Source organism: Myotis brandtii, unplaced genomic scaffold, assembly GCF_000412655.1.
Source record: "Myotis brandtii unplaced genomic scaffold, ASM41265v1 scaffold300, whole genome shotgun sequence".
NCBI classification, from domain to species: domain Eukaryota; kingdom Metazoa; phylum Chordata; class Mammalia; order Chiroptera; family Vespertilionidae; genus Myotis; species Myotis brandtii.
Genome location: NW_005361459.1, coordinates 1,565,223 through 1,575,074, shown reverse-complemented (window position 1 = coordinate 1,575,074; position 9,852 = coordinate 1,565,223). Strand labels below are relative to the sequence as shown.

At 41.8% G+C, this 9,852-nt stretch overlaps 1 pseudogene; it reads right to left on the bottom strand.

The window, feature by feature from the left end:
- Positions 1-4,675: 4,675 nt before the first annotated feature.
- Positions 4,676-9,852, bottom strand: part of LOC106726661 — an 85,181-nt pseudogene continuing 80,004 nt past the window's right edge.

Sequence of the window (9,852 nt, the reverse complement as noted above, 5' to 3'; positions counted from 1 at the left end):
GGAGAGGGGGGGGAAGTGGAGTTGGGGGCAGCTGTCTACAGGAGGTGGGTGGCAGAGGGCTGCAGAGAAGTAACAGTTTGCCTCACTGGGTGATCAGGGAGGCTGAGCCTAGAAGAAAGAAAGGAGGGAGGGGCCACAGGGACCTGACTTTGTGTGGCCAGCACTACCTGTTTCCAGGGGTTGGGCTTCAGTGGCTTCCTTTGCCTTCTCCCAGTGTCCCCTAAACCCTGCCTTCTGTACATTGAGAGAGTCCTTATCAGCTTCTTGCGAGTCGACAGCTGGCACTTTGTCCCCGAAGTCTGACAAGGGAGGAGTGTGCCAGCCAATTTCTGTGGTTTTCCTCCTGGGTGTGGCTGAATGAGTCAATTGACTCCTCTCTCCCTACAGCCCAAGAGCAGGTGAGTGAGAACATTGCTGGGATTTCTACAGAGGCAGAGATCTGGCCGCTGAGACAAAATGAGCCAAGGATGCATCTCAAAGTGACACTTCTGGCGGCTTTGGCTTCTGTCTTCCAGCTTGGGAGGGCCAAGCCGACTTTTCAGGAACCTGTGAGGGCCTGAGCCAACTGGCCTGTGACACGTGGCTGTTCGCCTACATGTAATAGTCGGTAAGGCATTACCTGCAAAGTGTCCCTGGCTGCACTGTTTTGTCCATTGGTTTTGTAGGAATACACTCAGATGGTTGCCAAAATCCATAACTGGCAGTGTGCATCTGCTTTTTTGTTTGTTGCTTTCTTTTTGTTTTGACATGTTCATCCTCCAGTCCCTGTAACTGGGGCAGGTCATGTGTCACTTGGAGCCACTGTGCTTGTGTCAAACCTCATTCATGCCTCCTCCCATTCTTTTTGCCTCCTGCCTGTCCCAGGAAGCTGGGGTGAGGCAGGGAGTGTCTCTGAACCAGACCCTCTGCGCCTTGAACTCCCTGGGGGGCTATCAACAAAGCTCACCCCCATGTGCTCCTCCCCCAGAAGTGGAGTCTTTGCCAGGGGGAGCGGCAGTATTTTAAAAAACTCCCCAGGGCATCATTATGTGGATCCACGTGAAGAAGCACCACGGAAAACCCACTGCACAGGTGCCAGAACTCTCGGCCGCCAAGTAAATTCCACCAATGGGCTTTCTCATTCCTACACAAGGCAGTTTGGGGCCCCTCCAGCGGTAAAGGGAGTACAGATGAATAAGGTGCATCAGAGGGTTGCACCGTTTGGGGGAGGGGTGAAGGCAGCATTCCTATTCCCCAAAGAGCTCTAGTCACTACAGTCTAGTGAATTTCACTCCCTGTATTTGACACCAGAGAAACATGATGCTTTGCAAAGTTAAGGCACCCAAGACCACACAGCTGGTAGGTATTAGAGTCAGAATTCAAACTCAGATCTTTTTGATTCATAGGTTCATACTCTGTCTACCCTCTTTGTCTCCCAGGACAAAGGAGTAGGCTGGGGGATTTGGAGGAGGTGATTTTTGAGCTGGTCTCTGAGCTGGCGTAGAAGCCTCTCAGGCAGACCCGGGAGGAGCCTCCCAGGCAGAGGGGAGAGTGTGCACAAAGGCAGGGAAACTGGACGGCCCCAAGGCTTGCGGGGGCATCGGCGGATCAGGAAAGGGCTCGGCACACACTCTGAGAATAGCTGTTATCCTGAAGGCAGCGGGAGTCATAGGAACATGCATTCAGAGACGGCCAGGATTGTGTCTCAGAAAGATCCCCTGCAGATGGGTCCTTGGCCAGGACCCACGGGAGACCCTGGGGATCCTCCAGAAGCAGCGCTGCCCAGGAGGGTGGAGCCCAGCCGGGCTGAGCCAGGCTGAACCTACCACGGCGCCTCCTGCACTTTATGAGGACCCAGAAACAAAGCTGGCTGTCCTTTAAAAAACACTGCGGTCAGGTCAGTCTTCCTGGCTTAGGCAGCAGGGCTTTCCTCTGAGAATAGCTGTTCCTCCTCCCTCACTGAATGCTTTACAGGTTTCTAGGCCTTGTATATGGGTCACACGGGGTTCATTTTTGAAGTGACTAAGATTTCACCTGGCTCTAGAGCGTCTCCATGTCCCAGAAGCAGCCTGCTGCCCATGTGGACTTCAAGGAGAGGCTCTCTGCATTGCACAAAGCCCAGCTATCGCCTGCAGCCGTTTGTCTCCTCATAATCAGGCCTTCCTGAATTCCCTGCATTGATTGGTGTCAGCGGTTTTATCCCAGCTTTCTTTAGAGATGAGGAAAGAGTGGTGTGTGCTGTGGCATTTCAGCCTGTGCTCCCAGGACCTCATGAGCCATAGTGTGCCACTGTGAACCACCGGCAGGGTGAACACAGCCCAGCGTCCGTCCATACATCCCTTACTTTGTCCCTGTAGCAGGGAATCACATTTCAGATATTTTCTGACAAGGTGTTCCAGAATATAACTCCTGAGTCAGATCTGACCAATGTTATGACAAATTGAAAATATAAAGTTGCAGCTGAAGTCCAAGTGGGGGACTAATACAGATACATTTAGAGGATACAGGTATAGCATGAACATGGTTGGATGATGAAATAGAGAAATGAAAATCTGAATTGGAAGTCACAATAGCTTGGAGGAACCTGGAGAGTATTATGCTAAGTGAAATAAGCCAGTCAGAGAAAGACAAATACCATATTATCTCATTTATATGTGGAATCTAGAGAACAAAATAAACTGATGAACAAAATAGAAACAGAGGCACGGATACATGGAACAGACTGATAACTGTCAGGGGTAGTGGGGTTGGGGGGCTGGATGAAAGAAAGTGAAAGGGATTGAGTAAATAAAAAAATATGTATATAACACATAGATGCAGACAACAGTGTGGTGATAGCAGAGGAAAGGAGGTCCTCACATGAGGATATGTTTTTATTGATTTTAGAGAAAGAGGGAAGGAGAGAGAGAGAAAGACCAAAGGAGAAACATTGATATGAGAGAGAAACATGGGTCAGTTGCCTCTTATATGCACTCTGACCGAATAGGGATCAAACTTTCGTCTTCGGTATGTGCCCTGACTAGGAATCGAACCCGAAACCTTTTGGTGTATGGGCCAACACTCCAACCAACTGAGTCATTTGGCAAGAGCATCTCTTAAATACTTTAAAATTTCTCTTACATGGTCTAATGGTTAGACCTAACTTAGGACAATAAAAAAAGTGGCACCTGGAGGCATGGCTCAGTGGTTGAGCATTGACCTATGAACCAGGAGGTCACAGTTTGATTCCTGGTCAGGGAACATGCCTGGGTTTCGGGCTTGATCCCCAGTGTGGGGGGTGCAGGAGGCAGCTGATCAATGATTCTCTTTCATCATTGATGTTTATCTCTCTCTCCTTTTGCCTTCCTCTCTGAAATCAATAACAAAATATATATTTTTAAAAATGGCATATTTTTTGTACTCCTTTTGCATTTGACCAGGGAATATTCAATCTGGGCCCAGTGTTCTCCAACTAGAAATTCAGGCAACTCAGATTTAACTTAAAAATATTCACACAAATATTTTTATTTTTGAAGTAATAAATAATACATATACAATATGGAAAATCTGGAAAATAAAAGAATGATGAAGATAAAATCACCCTTATTATAACTCACCCTTTCTGTAAAAATTTTTAGGAAAATATATGCATAATAAACTTATTGTCCTGTAATTAAAAACAACAACATTTAGTGATACACTGAAAACATTTTCCCATGTGACAAACTATTCTTTGACAATATGAGATTGATTGTGTAGTGGCAGTGTAACACTTGGTTTCACCATGCCTCATTTTTGTGCATTTGCTTTAAATTGTTGTAGGTACATCTGGTGAACATCTGTGATTATTGCTTAAGATGAAAAGCCTAGAAGTGGAATTGCTGTGTTAGAGGACATGCACATGTAAAAGGCTTTCGTACATACATATCTCCCTCAGAAATCATACGGAGGGACACTCCTGGCAGTCTTCTGCTTCTTTACATCTTTGATGACACTGTAGACCAAATTTTGAAAATATCTGTTTCTCATTGAAACTTAGTCAAATTGGGGTGCACTCACCTATCTTTTTTTCTTAGGTCACAGATGCCTTGTGCTTTAAGTTCATAGGGTCACTATTACACCCCCCCTTTTTTTTACTGTGATAAAATACACATATAAATTTACCTCTTTAACAATTTTTAAGTGGACAGCTCCGTAGTGCTACATATATTCATAATGTACAAACATCACCACCATCCATTTCCAGAACTTTTTTATCTTTCCAAACTGAAACTCTGTACCCATTAAACACTAACTTCTCATTTTCCCATCAGCCCCTGGCAAATACCATTACTTTCTATCTCTCTGAACTTGACTACTCTAGAAACCTCATATCAGTGGAAATATCTAGTATCAACTATCTTGTGACTGGCTTATTTCACTGAGCATAATGTCCCCAATATTCACTCATGTTGTAGCATATGTCAGAATTTCCTTTCTTTTTTATGGCTGAATAATGTTTCATTGTATGTATATATCATGTTTTGTTTATTAATCCCTCTATTGATGGACATTTTGGATGCTTCCGCCTTTTGGCTATTGTGAATACTGCTGCTCTGAACATGAGTGTACAAATATTTCTTTGAGGCCTTGTCTTCAATTCTTTGGTGTATATAATAATTCTATTTTTTTTCTAGATAAACACCTTTCTTACATGAGCTAAGCTAGGGAAAAGGATTTATTTGCCCCTCTGGGCCTTGATTTTCCTCAGATAGAACTCCAGCTCTTGCCCTTAAGCACATAGCCATCTGCTCGGCCACACTGGCCTGATCTTGAAGTGATGCATGCAAGAAGACTGCTGATTTTGGCATTCTTTTTACTTTCATCATATTTCTTCTGAAATTTCTTTGATCATTTTTTGTTTAAAATCTCTTCCTCCTCAGGAGTCAGCTTGGCCCCCTTCTTGCAGCCCGGGGACAGTGCATAGTGGGACTCTTACTGTTGTCGGTACGGTGTGCTGTCAATGAGCACGATGCAGTTCTTTACCAGGGTCTTGGTTTGGACCAGTTTGTTGTTAGAAGCATTGTAGACAATGACAATAATCCTTGTTTTGTGCGTACAGCACTCTGAGCCCCAGGAGAAGTTGCCCACGTCCAGCCTCAAGGCTCAGTACTTCTTGTTGCCTCCCCACACATGGACTGTGTGTATGCTGCGGGGTCCAATCTTAGTGTTGGCAGCAGGGCATCCCAGCTCATAGTTTTGCTTCCTGTGATAGGGCTTTCTCTTGCCCTCGGTCTTGTGGCATTTGTGCCATTGTCCTGAGAGATACCCATTGCTTGCCCTTAAATTTTTTAAAAAATATATTTTTATTGATTTAAGAAAGGAAGAGAGAGAGAGAGAAACATCAATGATGAGAGAGAATCATCAATTGGTTGCCTCCTGCACGTCCGACACAAGGGATCAAACCTGCAACCTGGGCATGTGCCCCCATTGGGAATTGAACCGTGCCCTCCTGGTTTCATAGATTGATGCTCACCCACTGAGCCATGCCAGCAAGGTTCTATTTTAAAATTTTTGAAGACCTACTATATTCCACAGCAGCTATAGGATTTTACATCCCCACCAACAGTGCATAAGGATTTCACATCCTTGCTAACACTTGTTATTTTTGTATTTTCAGTGTTTGTGGGTTTTGTTTTGTTTTTTATAGTAGTCATCCTAATGGATAGATGTAATATCTCATTGTGGTTTTAATTTGAATTTCCCTAAATATTAGTGATGAGGAACTTTTCTTGTGCTTGTTGGCCATTTGTATATCTCCTTTGGAGGAATGTCTATTCAAGTCCTTTGCCTATTTTTAAATCATGTTGTTTATTTTTTGTTGTTGAGTCAGAGCGTTATTTTTAGAGGCTCCTACAATTCCCATTTTCTGTTTCCCTGCCCCCTCTCTTCCTCAGGGTCTGGCAGGCTGGCCATCCTGCCCCCAGGGAGCAAAGCAGACAAGTAGGAACATGACTCATCACAAGGCACTTTTACCATTTGCATTTTGGGTCCACATAAGTATAGGCTCCATCAAACATATCAACATGGGAACTTGCAGAACAAGTAAATTAGGAACTGAATGCTTAGATTACAAGAAGTTCTGGCCCTTGTATATAATTACTTTCAGAAAGAACAGCTACAGATCAAGCATTCAAAAATCTGCAATGGACATGTCTTAACTTTAATCTTATTTTTATTTATTTTATTATTTTTTAATTTAAATTCTTTATTGTTTAAAGTATTACATATGTCTCCTTTTTCCACCATTGACCTCTCCCTGGCTGTTCCCGCCCCCAGGACATGCCCTCACCCCTCTACTGTCAGTGTGCATGGGTTACGCTCATATACATGCATACAAGTCCTTTGGTTGATCTCTAACCCTCTTGCCCTGGCCTTCCCTCTGAGGTTGGACAGTCTGTTCAATGTTGTTATGTCTCTGGATCCATTTTTGTTCATCAGTTTATGTTGATCATTATATTCCACAGATGAGTGAGATCATGTGATATTTATCTTTTTCCAACTGGCTTATTTCATTTAGCATAATGCTTTCCAGGTCCATCTATGCTGTTATGGTAAGAGTTCCTTCTTTTTACAGCAGTGTAGTATTCCATTGTGTAAAGCTTCTGCACAGCAAAAGAAACCCTCAACAAAACAATAAGAAAGCCCACTACATGGGAGAAGATATTTTCCAATGTTACATCCAATAAGGGTTTAATCTCCAAAATTTATGGGGAACTCATACAACTTAACAAAAGGAAGATAAACAATCTAATAAAAAAATGGGCATAGGACCTAAATAGACACTTTTTGAAAGAGGACCTACAGAAGGCCAGAGACATGTGAAAACATGCTCAAAGTCACTAATCATCCGAGAGATGCAAATCAAAACGACAATGAAGTAGCATCTCACACCTGTCAGAATGGCTATCATCAACAAATCAACAAACGACAAGTGCGGGCGAGGATGTGGTGAAAAAGGAACCCTCATGCACTGCTGGTGGGAATGCAGACTGGTGCAGCCACTGTGGAAAACAGTATGGCGTTTCCTCAAAAAATTAAAAATGGAACTCCCATTGACCAGTAATCCCACTTGTAGGAATATATCCCAAGAAATCAGAAACAACAATCAGAAAGGATATATGCACCCCTATGTTCATACAGCACAATTTACCATAGCTAAGATTTGGAAACAGCTTAAAGTGCCCATCAGCAGGTGAGTGGATTAAAAACTTTGGTACATCTACACAATGGAATAATATTGTTTTTAATACTGGATAGCAAGTATTAACTATAGCAAGATAGACACCAAGGCTTGCATATTATAGCTTTGTAATCCTGAAGGGCACACCTACTAGCTCCAGCTTTCGAAGCCAGACTTTCTATAGGTGCTCTATAAAATTCTTTCATGTGGGAGATAACTATGACTTAGGGTTTTTTCCAAGTTAAAATGACTGTTTCCATCTTAATGGCATAGAATATCCATATTCTAATGTTTAAACATAAAACTTTTTCTTCAGGCAAAATCATGCTTGAAAGCTATGAATACTGTCAGTAGAGATGAGTAGTTGAAGCAGGGTTGGGAGACCTATGCCTGGGCCTTGGGTCTCCCTTCCCCCTTCCTCTACTTAAGTTGGGGGCTCTAATTTGTGGAAAGATTTCTCATTATAATTACATATTTTTAAGCTATAAAATATAATTATACTTTTTATAGCTCTACTTAGAGTTTCTATTTCTTAAGTTTTAGTCATCTAAGCCTTTCTAGGAACTTTTTCATTTCACTGAATCATCTAACTTGTTGGCATACAGTTATACTTAGTATTTCTTTATTAGCATTTAAATTTTTGTAGAGTTGGTAGTGCTGTTCCTTCTTTCATTTCTAATATTAGTTATTTATGTCTTCTCTCTTCCTTTCTTGCCCAGTCTAACACACACACACACACACACACACACACACACACACTCTCTCTCTCTCTCTCTCTCTCTCTCTCTCTCTCTCACAGGTGTCCAAAAAACATGTATACACACTTTGAATAATTATTGATTCCAATGGGTTAAATCTGAAAAGAAAGAGACATCAATTGAGCTATCAGTTATTAAGTTTATATACATATTTGGGGGATAGCGTATATATTTTAATTCTCACCTGAGGATATGGTTTTATTGATTTTTAGAAAGGGAGGAAGGGAGAGAGAGAGAAACATTGGTATGAGAAACCTCAATCGGTATCCTCCTGTTCACACCCTGACCGGGGATCAAACCCACAACTAGGCATGTGCCCTGATAATGAAATAATGAACCCATAATATTTTTGTGTACAGATGATGCTCCAGCTAACTGAGCCACCCGACCAGTGCCTAGCAAATATTTTTAGTGTATTATTTAAAATTTCTGTTGACTATTTTCTTTTTTAAATTGAGATATAATTCACACCATAAGATCTATCCTTTCAAAATGTACAATTTAGTGATTTTTGTATATTAACAAGGTTTTGCAACCATCTCCATCTAATTCTAGAACATTTCATCCCCCTACACACACATACAAACCCTATATTCATTAGCAGTCACTCCCTATTTCTCCTCCTCCCACCACCTTCCAACCAATCATATGTCTACTTTTTGTCTGTATGGATTTTCCTATTCTAGGCATTTTATATTAAAGAAATCATAGAAAATGTAACTTTTTGTATCTAGTTATTTCACTTAGCATAATGCTTTTAAAGTTCATCCATTTTCTAGTACATATTAGTATTCATTCTTTTTGTGGCAAATACTATTTTATTGTATACTTACACCACATTCTGTTTATCCATTTATCTGTTGATGGACATTTAGGTTGTTTCTATCTTTTGGTTATTATGAATAATGCTACCATGAATACTCATGTACAAGTTTTTGTGAGGGCATGTTAATTTTCTTGAATATATACCTAGGAGTAGATTTCTGGATCATATGGTATCTCTGTGTTCCACTTTTTGAAGAAGTACCAAACTGTTTCCAATGTGACTGAACCACGTTACTGTACATTCACACCAGCAATGCGGGAGCGGGCTTAAGCCGACAGTCAGACATCCCTCTTGCAGTCTAGGGCCCCTTGCTCCTTACTGCCTGCTTGCTCACTGCTCCTTACTGCTTGGCTCACTGCTCATTAGCACTGCCTGGGAGGTGGGAGAGGCTCCCGCCACCACCGCTGTGCTTGCCAGCCATGAGCCTGGCTTCTGGCTGAGTGGTGCTCCCCCTGTGGGAGCGCACTGACCACCAGGGGGCAGCTCCTGTGTTGAGCGTCTGCCCTCTGGTGGTCAGTGCACATCATAGTGACCAGTCATTCTGGTCATTCTGCTGTAATGGTTGCTTAGGCTTTTATTATATAGATTTTTTAATTGTTATTGTTGAAAGTTTTACATATGTCCCCCTTTTTTCTCCCACTGACTCCTTATAGCCTATCCCAGTCCCCTACCCCAGGCCTTCACCCCCCTATTGTCTGTGTCCATGTGATGCCATACATGCATACAAGTTCTTTGGTTGATCTCTTTCCACCCATCCACCCTTGGTTATTTTATATAATTCTTTTTATGTTACTAAATTCAGTTTGCTAGAATTTTGTTAAGGAATTTTGTATTCAAATTTGTGAGAAATATTGGTATGTAATTGTTTTTCCTTTGTGATGTCTTTATGTAGTTTTAGTTTCAGGGCAATTTTGGCTTCATAAAATGAACTCAGAAATATCCCCTCTCTTTTATTTTCTGGAAGTGTATGTGAAGAATTGATGTTAATTATTCCTGAAATTTTTTGTAGAATTCAGCAGTAAACCCATCTGGTCCTGGGCCTTTGTTATGGATATTTATTATTATTATTATTATTATTATTATTATTA